General features: G+C 40.8%; 1 pseudogene; it reads left to right on the forward strand.

Moving 5' to 3' along the window:
* Window positions 1-1572: 1572 nt before the first annotated feature.
* On the forward strand, window positions 1573-1853 carry LOC115842090 (small ubiquitin-related modifier 2-like; annotated as a pseudogene).
* The last annotated feature ends 4140 nt before the right edge of the window (window positions 1854-5993 follow it).

The raw sequence follows: 5993 nt of genomic DNA on the forward strand, positions 1-5993 counted from the left end.
ATATACTTAGAAGTGGAATTGCTAGATCACGTGGTAACTCTATGCTTGACCGTTTAAGGAACTGCCAACCTCTTTTCTGCCATGGCTGCACCATTGTACATCCCCACTAGCAATGTACGCGGGTTTGCCAACACTCTATTATCTGTCTTTGTGATTATAGCCGTCTTAGCATGTAAGTGTTACCTCCTTTTGGTTTTGACTCGCATTTCCCTGATGGATGATGATACTGAGCATCTTTTCAAAACGTGCTTATTGGCCCTTTGAAAATCTTCTTTGGAGAATGTCCACTCAGATCCTTTGCCCATTTTAAATTGGGTTATATGTGGTTTTACTACTGAGTTGTTCTTTATATATCCTAGATCTCAACCCTTTATCAGATACATGATTTACAAATATTTTCTCCCATTCTGTAGGTTGTCATTTTTTACTTTCTTGATGCTATCCTTCAAACCACAAAAGCTTTTAACTTTGATAAAGTCTAATAGATCTATGTTTTCTTTGGTTGCCTGTGCTTTAAGTGTCATATCTAAGAAACCATTGCCTAATCCAAAGTCACAAAGATTTACACCTTTTTTTTTTTTTTTCCTGAGAGTCTTATTGTCTTAGATTAGGTTTCTGATCCATTCTGGGTTAGTTTTTGTATATAGAGTAAGGTAGGGCATCCAATTTCATTCTTTTACATGTGGCTATCCAGTTACCCAAGAACCATTTATTGAAAAGACTATCCTTTTCCCCCATTAAATGGTCTTGGCACCCATTGAAAATCAATGAACTGCTACTGTGAGGGTTTATTTCTGGACTCTCAATTCTACTGCATTGACTTATATGTCTGTCTCTATGCCAGTAACACACCATCTTGATTACTGTAGCTTTATAGTAAGTTTTGATTTTGGGAAGCATGAGTCCTCTAACTTTGTTCTTCTTCAGGATTGTTTTGGCTACTCTGAGCCCCTTGCACTTCCATATGAATTTTAGCACCATCTTGTCCATGTTTGAACGAACTCAGCTGGAATTTTGATGGCAGTAAATGACTGTGGATCACTTTGGGGAGTGTTGCCATCTTGACAATATTAAGTCTTCTGACCCTGAGATATCTTTCCATTTATTTAGGTCTTCCTTAATTTCTTTCAACAATGTTTCGCAGTTTTCAGAGTGTAAGTTTTGCACTCCTTTTGTTAAATTCATCCCCCAGTATTTTATTCTCTTTGGAGCTATTGTAAGTGAGCAGTTCCTGTTTCTCAGCTGATGGAGAAGTCCTTCCATGCTAAGAGCTTTGTCTGACACAGGTGTTTCAGTTACCTGGGAGTTTCAGACTTCTCTGGTTAAGTCTCAGCTATTTCATAGTTAATGAACTGGAAATAAACTCCATAATAAAGATCTTCCCCTGCCCTGGTCTAACAGGTTCTAACTAAATTTATGTTCTCAAGGGACTTATATTTTATTTTAGAAAATTCCCTTTGACTGATTGCTACCTCCTCCTTCTGCCACTACTGGTGCTGCTCTGTGCTTGTTTGGTGCCAATCCTGGTACCTTTTTTGTGAAGCAGCCACTGAGAAGGCTCCAGAGGTTACCATGGCCAATGAAGAGCCCCAGGAGGGAGTCAAGACAGAGGACCACGATCACGGTAACACGAAAGTGGTGAGACAGGATGGTTCTGTGGTGCAGTTTGAGATTTGGAGGCATAACCACGTTTGACAAAAGCCTATTGTGAATGACAGGGTTTGTCCCTGAGGCAGATCAGATTCTGATTTGATGGGCAGCCAATCAACGAAAGAGACACACCTGCACAGTTGGAAATGAAGGATGAAGATACAGCTGATGTGTCCCAATAGCAGACAGGAGGTGTCTACTAAAGAGAGAACCTGCTGCTTTACTCCAGAACCAAGAAGTCATTGTGAGTTAGAAAACCACAATTTGGTTCCGCCGCATCGTGACTGCTGCCGTACAGTTTTCTCTAGTCTTTCATTTTCCCCTCCCCCACTCCTTTGTTGTACATTCAGTAATGGAGGTATGTGCAGAAGAATATTGATTTTTTTTTAACTAAATGGCCAATGGTACATTTTGATCAACATCACAAGGAGATGGGATGGGGGGAAATACTGCTTCTGTGAAAATAGTCCCTTTCTCCATTATTGGCATGCTCATTCAGCTCATCTCTTTATATGCCAGTAAGTTCTTTTGATTTCCCTGTTTAACGAGAAAAGAACAATGTAAAAATTATTGCATACTTTGTTCGATTGGAGAATTTTAATGTTTTTCATTTTCATTTCAAAACCAAGAACAATTTTATAACTTTTTTGTATGTAGCTGTTATAGGTAGGACAATCTGTCTTTAAGCAAGGATAAATGACTGTAAAAGAAATGAATCCTAGATAGTTTTCCCCTTCAGGTCAAGCATCTTGTTGTTTAAATAAACTTCGTGGGTTTCTTTTAAATGCTTTTTTACTTCTGCTTCTCAGCTCAAGTGTGTAATTAACAGGAAAATGGAAAGTTGCTCACTATGCTTTCTTCGGATCGCTGTTAAATGACCTTATTTTAAGGAAAACTGAGGGAGAAATCCTTCCCCAGATGCTCTTCTTGGGAAGAATTTTACTCCTCGGGCTATTTCTGAATGTGCTTTCAGCAAAAAGATTTTCAGTCACAGCACATGTGATTTTCAAGTTTCTTCTTTTCTGGGAATAATTAGAAAAATCACAAAATGGAGTTCAGAAATAGAAAAGAAAGATGATGTGAAGGAATAGCAGTGGGAATTCTGCCAGAAGCCTTGGGAGGAACAAAGGGAGCTGGGAAAGGCCTCTTGCCTCCGCCAGCGCCTGCCTGGGGAGGATGCAGCCCTCAAGGGGCTCCGGTGCCCACTGGGTGCAGCACTGCAGTCATCCCAACCAGAGTGGGACCAAAGTGGGCTTCTCTCTAAGAAACATTTCAAACACACAAAATAAAAAGGAATTAAGTATTTGTCACAATGAACAAATACAGTGAAACCCCCTATGACCCCATCACCCCAGATTCAACAGTCATCAACTCACGGCCAAATTGGTGTCTTCTATAAACCGACTAATCCCCCACCCCAACCCCAGGTTATTTGAAAGCAAATCCCAGGCATTATATTATTACACCCATAAACCTTTTTTTTTTTAACGTCTTTATTGGAGTATAATTGCTTTACAATGGTGTGTTAGTTTCTGCTTTGTAACAAAGTGAATCAGCTACACATATACATATATCCCCATATCCCCTCCCTCTGGCGTCTCACTCCCACCCTCCCTGTCCCACCCCTCTAGGTCGTTACAAAGCACTGAGCTGATCTCAAACCTTTTTTTTAATTGAGAAATTTCTCGATATTTCTTCATGAAGTAGTAAGCAGAATTAAAGAAATATACAGTCTAAAAGAGTCAAAATGATCCGAAAATTTTTGTGACAATTACACATCTATAGCCAAAATAAAAATGAAGTTTTTAATAAACCACTTTAAAATTTTTGCTCAGTAATTTATCTGAAATTGAACAGATATGAGGATAACTAGGATAATGCCACTTTGTGCTTCTCCAAAAAAATTGTCATCCTTGTAAAACAGTGGTTTGGTTCTGCAAGATTCTGCAAATTTTCTTTGCCCAGTGTGAAGGGAAAGCCTGAAGATGAAAATAGCAGAGTTGGCAACCAAAGAACTAGATTCTGCCGACCCTGGAGCGGGATGACCATCTGACTCAGACCCGTCCTGGTGAGGAGCAGAGGGAGGACCACAGATCCCGCTGGGAGGAAGTGAGTGAGTCAGCCCAGGTCAGGATGGTCAGGAGGTGAGATGCTCTGAGGAAAGCATGTGCCCAGCTCATGACACAGCTGACTGTTGAGAAGGCCAAAGGCTCCCACTGCCTTGCAGGTGGCTGGGCTGTTTCCAGTGCAGTGAAAATTGTCCGTGTAAGTCTGAATAACTTCCTATAAAAGGCAAATGTATGGGGCACAACTCTGTGAGTTCCCTTACGTTCTGGCATATAAAGTAAGCAATGCCTTGGAAACAATTCCTACTCTAAGCTGCTAACTGGCTTGCAAGCTAGATCAATGCACTGCTGGCTACTCATCTGAAAGCTATACTGGTGTCTTACCTCTAATTGGCATTTGGTTTGTTTTTTTAAAAAATAAATTTATTTATTTATTTTTGGCTGCATTGGGTCTTTGTTGCTGCACGTGGGCTTTCTCTAGTTGCGGCGAGTGGGGGCTTCTCTTCGTTGCGGTGCGTGGGCTTCTCATTCAGTGGCTTCTCTTTGTTGTACAGCACGGGCTCTAGGTGCGTGGGCTTCAGTAGTTGTGGCATGCAGGCTCAGTAGTTGTGGCTTGCTGGCTCTAGAGCACAGGCTTAGTAGTTGTGGCACATGAGCTTAGTTGCTCCACAGCATGTGGGATCTTCCCAGACCAGGGCTCGAACCCCTGCATTGGCAAGTGGATTCTTAACCACTGCACCACCAGGAAAGTCCTGGTATTTGGTTTGAAATCCAGTTTCAGAAGAATGTTTTATAAAAGTTTAAGAAATTTACTAGTGGTATCAATTTGAAGTAATAACTTACAAAACTACAATAATTAAAACCGTGTGCTACACAGGAAAAACAGATCAATGGAACACACTAAGAAGTTTAGAAGTAGATCTGTATACATACAGGAATTCAGTATAAGTCTGGCATTTCAGTTCAAGGAGGAAAAATCATTTATTCAATAAGTGGTTTGGGGACAACTTATCTAGAAAAAAGAAATAAAGTTGAATCTGTATCCTATAAACTAGAATGAGTTCCAGATGGATCAAAAATGTATGTTGGATGTCAATTACATCTCAAAAAGCTGAAATAATACATTTGGGGGGAAAGTGGAATCATTCTGGTACCAGAGGAAATCATGGGCAATTTGTTTTTGTAATAATTTCCTTTAGAAAAGGAAAGAATCTTCTATATACAATACAAAATCCAGAAATACAAAATCCAAATCCAGAAATCTTCTATATACAATACAAAATCCAGAAATTATTACCTATTATCCTAGGTAATAAAGAAATGGGCTGGCCTGTCTCCAGTTCCTGGGTGGTAACATTTAAATACCTGGAATTTCCCGGGTCATAAGAATGTCTTTGTCATTCTTGGTGGGCCCTGAGAGTTTATACTAAGGAGATGACTCAGATGGTGGCCGGCCAGGACAGGAAGACCAGCAGGTGATTAGAGGGCTGGGGCTTTGAGTCACATGGGATCAGCCCAACCTCTGGGGAAGGGAGGGGGAGCTGGAGGTTGAGTTCAATCAAGTGGCCCATGATTCACTTACTCACACCTTCACAATGAAACCATGGAAACTCTGGACATCAAAGTTCAGGTGAGGACCCCTCGCTGCCAATCCTAAGCATGTTGTCATGCATCACTGTGCCAAGAGGGTGATGCATCCCAACTCCACAGGGAGAGGACATCTGGGACCCTCCCAAACCTTGCCCTCAGTGTCTCTGCTTTTGATTTGTATCCTCTTTGCTATAATAAACTGAAATTAAAAAAAATTGTATCACACTTTCCTGAGTTCTGTGAGACATTCTGGAGAATTATTGAAAGTGAGTGGGGAGTGGGGACCCCAAATTGTAGCCTGTTGGTCAGAAACATGGATGCCTGGGGAGCCCCGAGCCCGCGGCTAACATCTGAAGCCTGGAAGGGGATGGCGCCCTCACCTGCAAGGTTTGGCCTGACTCTGTAGTTGAAGTCAGAAGTCGGCACCATTAACAAGGAGACTAATAACTGCTTATGTTAAACGCCAGAATTTTCTACATGGGCTCCTCAGAAGAATGTAAAAAGACCGACACCAACTGGGAAAATGTTTGCCACTCATACCACAGAAAATGACCAAATTTTCTAACAAGTAAGGGATATCTACCATACAAAAACAAAACAAAACAAAACCATTAGAAAAAGAAGCTTAACCAAAACATGAAATACAAAAATCTTTTAAACTTATAAAAAGATATAACACGACTCATA

This window comes from Globicephala melas, chromosome 13, assembly GCF_963455315.2.
Source record: "Globicephala melas chromosome 13, mGloMel1.2, whole genome shotgun sequence".
Taxonomy (NCBI): domain Eukaryota; kingdom Metazoa; phylum Chordata; class Mammalia; order Artiodactyla; family Delphinidae; genus Globicephala; species Globicephala melas.